The sequence below is a fragment of the Girardinichthys multiradiatus genome, chromosome 14, assembly GCF_021462225.1.
Source record: "Girardinichthys multiradiatus isolate DD_20200921_A chromosome 14, DD_fGirMul_XY1, whole genome shotgun sequence".
Classification (NCBI taxonomy): domain Eukaryota; kingdom Metazoa; phylum Chordata; class Actinopteri; order Cyprinodontiformes; family Goodeidae; genus Girardinichthys; species Girardinichthys multiradiatus.
In genome coordinates this window covers 25,608,452-25,623,855 of record NC_061807.1, presented here as the reverse complement: position 1 = coordinate 25,623,855, position 15,404 = coordinate 25,608,452, and the positions used below count along the sequence as shown (strand labels likewise).

Below are 15,404 nucleotides of genomic sequence, written 5' to 3'. Positions count from 1 at the left end.
CAACTGCAATTACTCACAGTCTGATATTAAACCAGACTAAACGTTTCTTGTCTTAGGTCATTTAGTAATACCAAAATTATTTCTGTTTGCAAAATACATAATTTATATGGCAGAATTTTTTTTTTACCTCCTTTAAAGTCAGATGTTTACAGAAAATAAGATTACTATGCCTTTTAACCGTTTGGGAAAGCCTACATGAAGATATAATGGCTTTGTAAGTATCTGATTATTTCACATAGCCTGCGTTAAATGGATGTGTTTTACCGCTGTGAAAAATGGTAGTGGCAGCATCATGGTGTGTGGGTGTTTTACTGCAGTACAGAAAAAGGCATGATGAGGGGAGAACATTAGTACATAGTTACAAAAATACTAAAAGACAACTAAGGTAAAGTTTTTGGAGTGACCAATACAAAGCCCTGATCCCAGTCCCATAGAAAATGTATGGACAGCACTGAAAAGAGTGATGTGGCCTACAAACCTGACTCGGTTACAGTGCTTCTGTCAGGAGGAATGGGCCAAAACCTCAGCAAGCTATAGTTAGCTTGTGGAAGGATACCCAAACTGTTTAATATATGTCATACTCTTTAACAGACACATCTACCAAGTACTAATGAAAGGTAGGTAGACCTAAAAAAAAAAAAAAACCTTTAAAACTTTCTCTCTCTCTCCTTGCGCTTACATTTAGCAGACAAGAGATCATTTTGATTGTGGTTTGTTTACATTTAATTAATGGAAAACAGGATGTGACGTAATAACTCGTGGGTACAAATTTGAGTTACCAATTGGCAAAGAGGGGAACTGACCCAAAGCCTACTTAAAGCCGCATTTTGTGACCAACAATGCATAGAGCGTTTATACCGGTCTGCCTGCTTTTAGAATACAGTACAGTATATAATAAGTTTGTGCTTTTTCAGAATGCAATTTTTAAAATAATAATAAAAAACAGCAATAAAGTATGTTTCATAGCTGATTCTCTAATGCCACAAGTATCCAGCTGCCTTGATTAAGGATTAGAAGGGGTTGTAGAAAATGTAGCTTTAGCTGTGGATTTGTTTACCTGGTCATTTTTGCAGCTCCAGGGTGGTTTTAAGTGGGAGTGACTCAAGCTTACAAGCTGCTTTATTTATACCAAGTATTTTTTGTCCATTTACTTTGGTAAACCTTCTGTTTGGCTACCCCATTTTCAGTGTTGTCTCCAATTGTACAAGTAGGCTCCCTTCACACTCATTTTAATTCTGAACAGTTTCCTATCTGTGATTTTTCTTTTTTACCCCCTCAAGCTGTTTTTGTGCAAGGATGCAGCTGTCTGTTTCACTTAATAAGACTTGTTGATCCTCCTTTTTACAAGGCAGCACATAACAAGATGTCTGGGTGTAAAGAAAATGTCCAAAACTTCCTCTTCTTTCCTTATTTTCCTTTCTTCTGTAATTTAAGAGCATGTTCAAAGAAGCTCTATAGCTCTGACCTGCATAAAAGACTCACAGATGGGAAAAATCTGTCTGTGTTAAATTTTCTTGGTAATGGGAAGACTTTCTCTGTGTATTCAGCTGCGTCTGAAGAGGACGGATTAGTATAAAGATTCAGTAATATGAAAATGTCTTTAACTGCAACAACAGCAAACTGTAATCATGCTGGCAAATTAAACTGGTTTTCATTAAACAAGCAATTTAAAACTGACTAGGGACTCAGTGTGTAAGACCCTATAATCACAGGAGTTATATTTTTTAAAGGAGTTAATTTTTCAACTTTTCTGGCAGTGCTCTGAGAACAAGGCCTGGCCATCTTCTGCAATTTTCTTTTAAAACAAGTGGCTTGCTTTTGTGCATTAGCGAGGATGTTTGAGGATAAATGCAGCATGCCTAATGCAAAACAGTGTTGTGGTTTAAAATGGCTAAAAAGAAAAACATCCGTGTTGGTCATGAATTTGCTGGTTTTTACAGGTACGTTTTTTTTTTTATTCATTAAAAGCTGTCAATGTGAGTTTCAGAAAAAAACCTTAAGTTAGAAAAATAACAGAAGTTACTGATTGTTGTAAAGCAATGGTCAGTATACGTCATTATTATTGTGACAAGAAAAACAAAGTTTAAATGTAAAATACGATCATTTATGTAAAACTACATTACAAAGCTATTAAAATGTATATTTGCATTACGTTGATTGTATTTATGGTATAGGTAAGTCCGGGCCAATAAATTGAAGTATCATCAGCATAGAATTGAAAAGTTGAGTTTGAATGCTGTGTCCCATTTTGTTTATATATATGGTTTACAGAAAACAATAATGGGCCAAGAACTCAACCCGTAGGGTTTTGCAATAATTTTGAGGTAGAACCATTAATTTTACCCATCTACATTGTAGCGATTTACTTAACTTGCATTAACTAAATTTGTAACATGTTCAAGTAACGTCAAATGATCAACCATAGCAAAAGCTTAGAAAACAAATTAAAAAACAAACAAACAAACAAGCAAAGACAGCACTGCTGGCCCATCAAGAGTTTTTCTGTCATTGATCATATCAGCAGAGGTAGTAGGGGGATCTCCCAGGCCTCAATCAGGATGCTTATTTCCTCAACAAACATGCTTACTCTCATAGGTTTTTGCAAATATTTATATCAGCAATAACTTTGAAAGAAAAAGAGATTGGCAACAAAGCTTGACAGATGGCAGAAACATTATCCTAACAGCTGACTTTTCTAAACCAGGGGAAATTTACTTGGAGACCTCTCCTAACTTAGCCAACATACACAGCTGACTGACAGCCCACCGCTGTTAATGTTTGAGATGGTGGTAAAATTCTGTCCAGGTTTCAGCCTAAAAGCCTCCTGAACATAGCTAAATAAAATGAAAAATACTTGCTAAGGGGCAGAGCTTTGCACCACAGTACACCAGTGGAGTGGGATAACATGTTCTGTATTAACATTACATTTATGTGCTGCTGTTGAATACAACAACAAGTGTAATCCCTAAATTGAGCAATAAAGGAAACAAGGAAGAAACCCTGACTCTACATGTTGTTTTCTTCTTTGTGCTTTTTGCAGAAGAGTTATTAGTGTTCAGTTGTGCTGAATAAAGAGCTTGATACTTTGGACTTACAAGTAGTGATCAAATTTGTCTCTTTTTGTGCTCTCTGATTTAATTTCTTTCATTTTCACATCTTTTTTTATAAGTTTTCCTGCTTCTTTTCCCTTTCTCTTATACAAAGCTTTGGCCTCTTTAGAAAATTCACTTTCCACTTCAGTGGCCCAGATAATTCAAGGAGGATTTTCGGGAGAACAATTTCATGATCAAAGGGAAGCTTGACACTCAGAAGGAAAAAAGGGTATTTTGAAGTGGCTCTCCCTCTGTGTTCTAACATTATGTTATAGCCTTTTATTACTTTAGAAACCCTCGCTAACATAGGGTCCTTTTAGTTTAGATAATAATTGGTGTAGAAGCCAAATTGGGAAAGGTGAAGGATAGATGTCATTTTATTAATGAAACGTAATATTCTTCACAGATTGAACTTTTTGCGCCTCTTTATTTTGTCATTAATAATAGGACAATGGCTTCTGAGGATCATCGATGTGTGACTCATCTCAGCCTGCAGCAACTTCTCTGCGAGCAGGAAATTGCTTTTTCTCGCCCTGTATGCGTTTTGTGGCAAGGTGTATTTTACTTACCCATCTTCTACCTGCTCGCCTACCTTTAAAGCCCTCTACTCATTGTACCAGAAACACAGAGTCTGAGAATATCACATGTTGTTTCTTATTGGCTTGAACGGGAGAACCAGAGTAATCCTCCGATCAAGAAAAAAAAAAAAAGCCAACTGTACTGTTCATGCATTTGATGTTGATAAGACAAGAGAAAACTTAAAGGAATTTCACTTTTTGCTAGTGTGTAAACTAATATAAAATCCCATAATAAGGTAGGGATTTCTCTGCAACAGCTTGCTAGTATGTAAAGAAATCTGTCTTGCTTTAAATTTTAAAAATAGAAGCTATATTCTAGGGGCTCATATATACATTAGAATAGCTTACATTGATTTTTGAAAAGGTAGAAATTCTGACTGTTAATAAACGAGTTGACAATAAAGCGCTCATAAAGATGATTTCTTTCCTAAACTACATTCAATTTATTTTATGTCCAAGGTAGAGTGGGTAGTGTTTCTTACCCTAAAGATAAGTCCCAAATTATTCATACGTTTGGCAAATAATCTTTTAATTTTAAACCCAGCTTCAATCCTACCTGTAGAGGGAGCTAATGATTAGGACAATTTCAAGGAGGTCTTCCAACCTCTAAAACTTGGAGCTAATTACGAAAGATGAATCATTAAAGTACCAGTTGAACATGCAAAAAGCTAGGTGCCAATTCTAAGACTGGTCAGATTGCTGTAAAAAACAAAAACAAAAAACAAATTCCATTAATTATTGAGACAATAACAGGAAACAGCGTGTTTGGTTCAAAATGTATTGATGGTCCTTAAGCCCAAAATGGTAACTTGTAAATTGCGTCAGGCAAACTCTGCAGCATTACCAGTTCAGACAGCAGTGTCTCTCCTCTTTGCTTCTCCTGCCACACCCCCTTCACATCATAACCCTTTTTTTTTTGTTCTGGCTGGGCTGTGGTCCAGATAATCATCCCAATAGATAATTTTATATATGAAAAAAATATGTATATGAGATTCTTGCATATACAATAATACAGACATTATTAGTATTTAGTTTATGTTTTTATTTTCTAATTCACTATTTAAATTTTTTATCGTTTCACCCAGATTAGTTTTATGCGACAATGACACAGTAATGTTAATAGCAGCACAGCGAACTGCACTGACGCATGGAGGCGGGACTTCAGCCGCCATAGCTTCAGCCATCAGTGGGTCTGTGAAAACGCAACTGGCACCGTACCAGGTAGAGCGAAACCGAGTGAAGCGGAGCCACGTAGGCCTTACCAGGGAGGCTGAGGAGTGTGATCCCCCTGTAGTTGGAACACACCCTCCGGTCACCCTTCTTATGTAGGGGGACCACCACCCCAGTTTGCCAGTCCAGAGGCACTGTCCCCGACCGCCACGCAATGTTGAAGAGGCGTGCCAACCATGACAGCCCTACAACATCCAGACACTTGAGGTACTCAGGGCGGATCTCATCCAGCCCCGAAGCCCTGCCACCGCGGAGCTTTTTAACCACCTCGGTGACTTCAGCCTGGGTGATGAAAGAGTCCAACCCCGAGTCCCCAGTCTCTGTTTCCACCAGGGAATGCGTGATGGCAGGATTGAGGACATCCTCGAAGTACTCCTTCCACCGGCCGATAATGTCCCCAGTCGAGGTCAGCAGCTCCCCACCCCCCACTGTAAACAGTATTGGCGAAGCACTGCTTCCCCCTCCTGAGGCGCCGGATGGTTTGCCAGAATCGCTTCGGGGCCCACCGGTAGTCCTTCTCCATAGCCTCACCGAACTCCTCCCAGATCCGAGTTTTTGCCTCTGCCACTGCCCGGGCTGTGGCACGCTTGGCCCCACGGTACCCGTCAGCCGCCTCAGGAGTCCCACAAGCCAACCACAGCCGATAGGACTCCTTCTTCAGCTTGACAGCGTCACTTACTGCCGGTGTCCACCACCGGGTTCGGGGATTGCCGCCGCGACAGGCACCGCAGACCTTACGGCCACAGCTACGGGCAGCAGCATCGACAATAGATGCGGAGAACATGATCCACTCGGACTCTATGTCTCCAACATCCCTCGGAATTTGGTCCCCAACCCGAAGGCGCAGGGATGCGACCCTCTCATCCACTGGGGTAAACCCCAACACAAGACGGCTGAGCTGGGGGGCGACAAGCAAACCCACCCCAGCCCGCCGCGTCTCCCCGTGGGCCACTCCAGAGTAGAAGAGAGTCCAGCCCCTCTCAAGGAGATGGGTTCCAGAGCCCACGCTGTGCGTGGAGGCGAGCCCGACTATTTCTAGTCGATATCTCTCGACCACCAGCTCAGGCTCCTTGCCCCCCAGCGAGGTGACATTCCACGTCCCTAGAGCCGGCCTAAGCATCCGGGGATCGGGCCGCCGAGGTCTCCACCTTCAATAAATATCAATAAATTCAAAAATATGATCAAATGCAGTTACTCTGTGCAGTTCAGTGAGAAAAAAAATCATCACTTTTCTTTAAGTGAAAGGTGCCCTAAAAAAGTCTAATTGTCACTTTTGTCATTATCACAAAAATACCATCTATCCATCTCCGAACGCTGTAGCAGTAGTTGCAGTGAATTCATGGTTAACCTTTCTGAAAAAGACCCCAAAACACTGAAAAAGTTGTGTCTAGAAATATATGCACTTTTTCAATAAAAGAGGTGTAGGATCACTGCACAAGAAAATATGTGAAATGCCAGGAAAAATAATGAATTCTCTGTTTGAGTTTAATAAATATAATAAAACCAAAATATGGATAACAAAAATAGGCAGAGCATTCTGTGCTTCTTATTTGATATCAAAAGCCCTCTATAAAATGTTTATCCACTCTTGACGTTCCTCTGTGACACCGACAGCTCGACAGCATCCTACAGAGTCCCAGAGCACCTGCCACACAAACAGGCCTGACATGATTTTACCTTCCCACCTTAGCAACAATGCTCTCCTGATGCCCCCATGAACATCAGGCACTCTACACAAAAACAAAGACTGTGTTGCCATCCCACTCCTCGTCACTGCTGACCAGGGTCAGCCTCTACTGACCAGCTCTGTGCACCATCTGTCTGAGCTGGTTGACATTTGTCCCCTGCCTGAGCTGAAAACTCACCTCAGAGGGGGCCCCGACATGTTTACATTCTGTTTTCTGCAATATGTGACAGGAGAGCAGATTTCCCTTGGAGTTCATGTGAACGGTAGACAGGAAGGTATGCCTTATAAAATGTGAGCGTGGAGCAAGTGATGCATATTCAATTTTAATGCTTCACCATTATTGTTTTATTACTATTTCCAGGTAGTTTATTAGCTCGGTTTCTGACTTCAGTCAGCTGAAAATACTTGAACAGACACACTAAAATAAAAGCAGGTATTTTTGTGTGCATCATGTATGTTGACGTCTCATTAGCCACCAGAGGGGGGCAGCAGCCTTCTAAGTTAAGCAGAAGCTACAGTAACAGGTCATTTAATCTCTTTGTTTTGTCATGGGCTGGGCCTCTGGTGCTGCTTTTCTGCCTCACACACACACTCACAGAAACAGAAACATCCCTCTTGTTAGGGAAAATTCTCCTTCGCTTGTGAGATATATTTATCATACTGTTTTTATACAGCTGGTTGGATGGTTGGTTTTATAAGCCTGCAGTGATTCTAAGATTAAATGTGGACTCTCAGGAGATTTTTGGGCCTATTTATGATTACTGTTTAACAGTGTACGTTTTTTTATTTTTTTTATTTTGTCTGAACTATGTTTGTGTGTGTTTGAGTCTTCTCCTTCCTTATTTACAGTAACTTGGAAATTTAATATCTGCAGATACATACTTAGCCTAGCAAAACTATTCACACCCTTAAACTTTTTCACACTGTTTTTCAACCACAAACCACTATTTATTTTACTTTGAGTTTATAAACCAACTCAGAGTAGCGCACACAAGTTAAGTTGAATAAAAATGTAACGTGGTTTACAAACGTTCGTACAAAGACACATTTGCAAAGTGCAAAGGTTAATGGATTGAATAATACAGCGCTTTTTATACAGACAACTCAAAGAGCTTTACGCTAGAGCCACATTCACCCAATTGCACTCACAAACGTGAACACAATCGCACACATATCGGGAGGCAACTTGGGTTTAAGTGCCTACTTAAGGCATATGAACATGTGGTAGGAAGAAGCTGGAATTGACCCAACAACTTTCTGATTGCAATATGACTACTCTTTCCACTGAACCACAGTCACCCATGTTTGTATTCAGCCCCCTTTGTTCAAATACTCCTAAAAAAAAAAAGCAGCATGATCATAGGTCAGCTAGTTATTAAATAGACACCACCTGTGTGTTATTGAAGAAGAAGCTGGTGTTGCAGCCAGTAGCGTAATACCCACTAATCATGTAATCATTTTGTCCATTACCTTTGTCCAAGGTAATACAGCCAATAACGAGCCAATAATGCAAAATAAGAGCCAATAAAATAATATTTGGCAGCTGAAAATGCAATTACACATAAATAGGACTGAATTTCTTGAAAATAAAATATTTTCTGCTTTTTTCGTTCAGTTTGCTCATCAGAAATGGCCATAATGGATGCCATAATCATCATAGTCATTCATCAGTGTTACATTATTGGCCTCAATCTCTCTCAATAAGCATGAGTTTAAAGGCCAATTTAAGATTTATTTAATGTATATAGTCTTTATTTGGAATACGGATTAATTGTTTAAATATATAAATTTTGAATTTCTTTTAGCAAAATGTTATTGCATTATTGGATGAAAAACTTGATATTCTTGGCAAGTTATCAGTCAATTAGCTTTCTTCTTCTTCTTTTTCCTGTTCTTTCAACTGCTCCCCCTCTTTAACTGTTACACCGACCATCTCTTTGTCCTCCTTCGCTGTGTCCAATAATCTTCTCTGGGGTCCAGCAGGATAAGAATGCTAATCATACAGTCAGAGCTACAATGTAATGATATATAGCAAAGCTTATTTATGCATTAGAATGGTCCAGTAAAAGTTCAGAACTAAATTTCAATCAGGAATTTGTGGCAAGGCATAAAAAAAGCACTTGATCTAGTCTGACTGAAAAGAATGGGCAAAGATATAAGTTTGTAGATGTGCAAAGCCGGTAGAGATGTATTTAAAAAGACTTGCAGCTGAAAATGGGGCGAAAGGCGGTTCTAAAAATGGACTCATGCCGGGTGAATCCCAATAAAATACATTGAATTGTGTCGTTGTAACTGGACGAAATGTGAAAATAATTCAAGGGGGTGAATACTTTTGCAAGTCATTGTATCTAGGATTCCAGTTTTATAGCACTTAGTTGCCTGGATGTGTGATGTTGCACAGTAAGATTTTATTTTACTGTCTTTGTGGAATTTGGCCAGAATAGTTCTCAATGTTTGGAGGTTGTAGCACCCCGATGAGCAAAAGATAAAAGCAAAAAAGTGTCAAAAACTGATTTCCTAAAAGGTTATAACTAGGTTAAAAATATATCCAGCTGGCTTTATGAATCTGTATCTGGATGAATGCAGGTAAAAAAGGGGCAGGTTCACAACTTAACTCCTTATTAATCACCTGCCATCCCACGTCACATTTTCTCCCTTTCCGGCTGGAGTGCTTTCAACTCGTATAATTCCAAATGACAGGTGAAAACCATTGGCGGAGTTATGTGTTTTTGTAGAACTGAGGTAAAGAAAAGTATCCTGCTGGAGAAAAAGAAAACAGTTATGTGTCATGTTCTTGTCAGACAGGAGGAAGGTGAGGAAGCTTCAGACAAGATGGTGAACCCAGTGATCCGGACGGTATTGGTGAAGGAGTTGTTTTTGTTTTTGTAGGCTGAGCAAACCCTGACACTTCTCGATCTCTTGCCTCGCCCTCCTCTAATCTTCTCCGCACTCATCTTTTGTTATGTAACCGTCACAAGATTGGAGGCGCTTGAGGTTGCTTGGGTGCCGCAGTTAATGGAACCTGTGGGAGGTCAAAGGCAAGAGAGGGAAAGAGCAATTGAAGAGGCTGCTCCTGCAAGTCTTGACAGAGATTGAGGACTTTTCTACCCACCTTGCTGTCCAAGAACTAAATTCCTCTGACTTTAATTCCTAAAAGTATTTAAAAAAATAACACAAAATGATACAAACATCCAGATGAAGGGAATAAGAACTGCTTTAGCTCAATTACTGACAATTCTGTCTTCTGAGTTGCACTGATAAAGCTGGCTTTAAGCAAGTCCTAGGCAATCATCTGTGTATCTGTGTTCTTATCAGCTCTAACCACTTGACAAATACTATTGATGTTGCAGCTGGGTAACCGACGCTACTGAGAACATGGTACACACCAAGTGGTGATCCACATAGGGACATTTCTGTCCCCTGAGACAAACTGTACCAGCTCATCCTACACAAGCGTATTGATCTGTGATGTTTTACTTTATTGACATAAACACTGTTTTAAAACCCCCTTCCTGACATCTAGGAGAACAATTTAGTGGGATTATTCTGTTCTTCTAATGGCAGAAAATGGAAAAACTGAAATATTTTGTGTTTCAGGATATTAGTTGTAAAGCTGGGGTGTTACAGAGTTTGCTTATTGCAGTGTACACTAATTTCATGTTTTTTTTTCTCTAATCCTAATCCAGCATTAAATGTATTAACACATGCATAGATATGCTGCAAAATGGAGGAAAATCTGTTATGTGTTCTTTTGAATCAAAATGTCATGTTTTTAAGAACATATGAAAAGTAATTGGGCACAAACCTGTTGTGCTGCCAGACACGAAGGAAGATGACTGAAATTTGGTTAAATTATTTGGACTATTATTTGGACTTGATTCAAGCCTTGCCACATATTCTCAGTTGCATTCAGGGCTGGACTTTGACTAGGCAAGCAAGTGTAATGTATAAAGGCTAGGCAATCTGACTGTGGCTACAAAAGCAGTATCAGAAGAATGTCCTTTAAAGGAGCCTGAGAGGTAAATGAAAACAAGAAGCAGTGATTTCAGTTTTGGTGTATGTATTAAAGTGACTGGGCAGATAACCAAAAACAACAATGAACACAAATTGATTGAGTCACAAAACTCATTTCAAAGTCCATAAGCATAAGTCCATAGTTCTAGCTCGCCATTTGTAAATCCAGGTGAAGAATCTGGTCCAACAAAAAAAACTTGACCTAAAGGTCAGAAAAATACATTAAAAATAATTCAAAATAATCAGTTATCTTATACACTGTCTACATAAAGTAAATAAATATTGAATACATGAATAGATGTATGCAAATTACATTGCAGTCATTGCAATCATTCCACAAAGTCCCATATCTGTTATGTGACTAAATCATGATTCAAATAGTCATTCACAATATGTAGATCAGAAACATGTTTCAAATCAATTAAGTTGAGGTGCACTTTCAATAATATAATGGATTGATAACTAAAGTTATTCAATATCAAGTTTTCCAAAAATACTCAAGCAGAGTAGAAAAATAAAAATATTGCGCAGTAGCAAGTTTTAAATAAAAGTGTAGCTACATTCTTTTTCATCTGTTTCACCGCCATACAAAACTTAATTGCCGTCTTAAAGTCAATAAAAACATTCCATAATATACATAAAATATAACTAAGGCACCAAACAACAATTGTGATGCGCATGTTAAACCTTTGTCTACAATTTGGCTTTCAGTATATATATCAACCAAAGCTTGTTCTACATTTTCAACGGAGTGAGGGGGACCTAATTTCATGTGCAGCCCGGTGGCTATTTAACAACACCATTCCAATGAAGTTCGGAATTTACATCGCCGCCATTTCTGGTAAAACAACGGTTCAGTAAATAATGACACAGTCCGTTTAAGCATGAAACAATGCTGCTACAACATGCTAAAGAACTCACCATGCCATCGGTTTTGTAAGTTCAGATTTGAAAAACGATCTCAGTTTGTTTGAGAGATGCCGAACAGAGCACACCACAGCCACAGTGGAGACGGACACAGAAGTCATCTATGACCCGTGACTATAAGGAAGCTGAAAGGAAGAGGTTGGGCAACACTGGAAGTCAGCCTACAAAAGTTAAAGTCACCTACTTGACTAAATGTGGGTTACACAAGTCTCAAGTCTTTCGTAGCCTTTAACAGATTTTCTTCATGGATTGCCCTGTATTTAGTTCCATCTATATTTCCAGCTTACCTGTCCCTGATGAAGAAAAGCAACACCACAGCTACCACTGCCTTGTTCTAATATGGAGATGTTATGTTCAAGGTGTTGTGCAACTTTGGTTTTTCACAACCTACAGTGTTACTAGTTGACCACAAAGTTCAGTTTTGGGATCATCTAACCAGAGCAACTACTTCGAAATGTTTACTGTATTCCCTAAATGGTTTGCAGCAAACTGGAAATGAAACATCTTATGGCTTTCTTTTAGCAATTACTTTCCGTATACCACTATTCAGGCCAGATTTGTGCCGTGCTCAACTAATAGTTATTCTGCTAACAGATTCTTCCAATTGAGCTGTTTATCTACAGTTCCTCCTGAGAAACCACTCAAAATATTGTTTATCATTTCCCTTCCACTTTACAATTATGCATTACTGAGTTGGTCCATCACGTAAAATCCCAATAAAACAAATTGAAGTAATGTGACTAAATGTGAAAAAGTCTGAGATATGAAGGCTTTTGTAAAGCCTTATACGAAGTTTCACAGAGGGACTTTTATTGTATTGACTTATTATAATTGCAAGCAACATTCTCAATTTCTATACTGAAAAACACCTGATAGTAAGACATACAAACAGTGACGGGGACATGGTGATGAAGTAAACGAAAGATTGGAGTCTGGAAATGATGGGTTATCTTGACTGATATCGTCATTGCACTATATAGCCATTGCAAAGACAGTGGCTCATTTGAGTTCTATGATACTTTTCTAACCTCCTGCAGCACCTGGCTGTGCTCCACTGATAGCAACAGCTAGTATGTCAAAAGAAAGTGTAGATTTAATTTCAGGTGTTATATTCATTTCTGTTCTCTGTAACGGTGCTGCAACTAACTTTTTTTTGTTGGTATCTTTGCTTGTGAATGGAATTTGCTGTATCCTTAAACCTCCACTTGGATGAATTTGAAGGACTTCAGCCCCTTTTCTCACACTAAGTGGATTCGAAGTATTGTTTTAATAACATTTACCCTCCGACTGTGACTTTTGCCTTGTGTCTAAACAACATGTAAATGTGGTTTAAAAAGTTGTTGGACTTTACTAACCAAGAGAGATATTCAATGTCATTTGATCAAAGTTGAATAGGTTTTATAACCCAAAATGTCACATTTTCAGGGTGTTTTTGGCTGATCTGAAGTAGCCATAAAAATTCCATGGATATCAAGTGCTTAGATTGTAAAATGTAGTTGATTTATTTATTTTTTTTACCAGTTTTATTGGATTACTATTATTTGTTTTAGATGTGTGGTTTGCCCACATAAAGGACAATAACCATAGCAAATGTTCCAGTACAAATGACCACACCAAAAATATAAAAATGCTGTAGTGAGAATCATTTTAGAGCAATTTAGACAGTAAAACAACTAAGAGGCAAAAAAAAGTAGCCTTTGGTGAAGTCACTACTCCTTATATTTAAAAGACAGATCAGGAGGTGTGTTTTTTTTTCTTTTTATTATTAATAGTCTTGATTGTACATGCACATAAAGGCCCAATCATATTCTTGGTTTATGCTGTTTCTAATTTCTCCAATTATGTAACCTAATAAATGGTTCATATACTTATGAAATCACCAAATTGATGTTAAATGAAAATGTTATTTGGCTGACAATTTCTTATTTAGAGGAAGCATCAAATTACCTTTATCAGGCTGCTAAATGGTTACTGGTGCTTTTCATAGTGTCACTTTGACAATTAGCAGGATACCATCAAGCTGATACAGATACATACGAAAATATAAATTTGTCTCTCAGGGTGACAGGTTTCTTGGAGGGTCGATTCTCCTAATGTATCTTGTGTTTGGAGCTTGAACCCCTTTTGGCTGCTTTGTTCTTTTTCTGTTCATTGAACATCAGCAGGAGGTCTTTCAACTTCATTTTGGAGCCTGGCAACATTGGTTAGAGAAAGTTATTGCTCAGCAGTGCAGATATTCACATCATTGTTGTACCGTTTTGTTTGAATGGTCCTTTACACCTTTGAAACTACATTTGAGTGAAAAGGTGTATGGGCTCATGAGAGGTGACTGATTATTTGTACTGAAAGATTGTATGTTTAATCAAAGTATCTATTATAATTTTGGGTCCTCTAAATCTGGGTGGTTGCAGAATTAGGACTTCAGAACATTAATAGTTAAAAAATTAAAATTTTGACTTTGTAGCCAATTTGGAAGGGCGAAGCTTGGATTAAATGTTCTGCAAAGTTGCTACGTCAAACAACAAACATAAAAGTAACATCAAGCAAGTCAACGAAACACGAGTTTATTATTTTAGTGAAACAAAATCAAGAACATGTGAACGTTAAACTGTTTTTCACGTGCATTAGTATTTTGCAATGTTAACATCAATAATTGCAACATGAGTCCCCCCGTTTTATTTTCTAGATTGTAAGAAATCCTACCTTGCGTTAAAGTCTGTCACCAGGCTGCCAACATTTTCAAATCCAGTTGGCCCCAAAATAGGAATAGGTTAAAAGTTCAAAAGGACCAAAAAAAAAAAAAACAGCTTTCTGTGGTCTGTTTAGGCTTCCTGTTTATTGAAGCACCTCGTTTCTCTTCTATAATGCAACAGTTGTTGAACATTCTTCATTTATTTTTATTGTAAGAATGTGAAACAACATTCACTGCTCTGAATGTGTCAGAGAAATACATACAACAAAACGCTGTTTTTTATTTTAGCCTCTCAAGACTTGGGTGTCTGCAAAAGGGGCCAGGCTAAACAGTGCAGTGTTTAGTGCACTTCCATAGACGAAATATGTCTATAAACGTAACGTTAAACAATGAAACAACTTTTTTGCTTTAAGCTGAAATTACCAGATTTAAATCTTTGAAAATATGACCATGGTGTTTTCATCGGTTGATGCGGCCCCAGCCTAGTCCCGGATCCCAGAATTATGTCAATAATGCCGATATGAGCCAGATTGGTCTCATCATTGTTTAACTGGTTCTTTATAAAATATAATTTATGTGTTGACACAACACTGGAATTTCTCTTGAGTTTAGGAGCCTTTGTTTGTCTGAATGATCCAGAATTTCAAGTTAAGTGGCTTAACAAATAAAAAAAAACATTCTGCTAAAAATAATTGAAAAAGCACCCAAAGCCCAAAAGGGAACTTTAAAAGACTTTCAGAAAGGCGTTCGAACCAGAATTCTTTGAAGGATTATACAGAAGTCTAGCTGCTTTGAAAGGCGACACGAAAAATACACTGCCTGGCCAAAAAAAAAAAGAGATGCAACCAAAAAAAAAAAAAATAGGTCACACACTAATATTTCGTTGGACCGCCTTTAGCTTTGATTACGGCACGCATTCGCTGTGGTATTGTTTCGATAAGCTTCTGCAATGTCACAAGATTTATTTCCACCCAGTGTTGCATTAATGTTTCACCAAGATCTTGCATTGATGATGGTAGAGACTGACCGCTGTGCAAAGCCTTCTCCAGGACATCCCAAAGATTCTCAATGGGTTTAAAGTATGGACTCTGTTGAGGCCAATCCATGTGTGAGAATGATGTCTCATGCTCCCTGAACCACTCTTTCAAAATTCGAGGTCGATGAATCCTGGCATTGTCATCTTG

At 38.4% G+C, this 15,404-nt stretch overlaps 1 protein-coding gene and 1 long non-coding RNA gene across 2 annotated transcripts in view; one reads left to right on the top strand and one right to left on the bottom strand.

Moving 5' to 3' along the window:
• Positions 1–15,404, top strand: part of LOC124880495 (glucosidase 2 subunit beta-like) — a 234,250-nt gene that overhangs the window by 40,574 nt on the left and 178,272 nt on the right. The gene's annotated exons all lie outside the window — the stretch shown is intronic.
• LOC124880497 lies at positions 10,631–12,827 on the bottom strand. Its single transcript, XR_007041365.1, has 2 exons — positions 11,523–12,827; positions 10,631–10,803 (listed from the first exon to the last, which is right to left on the bottom strand). It is a non-coding gene; the product is annotated as an uncharacterized LOC124880497 (long non-coding RNA).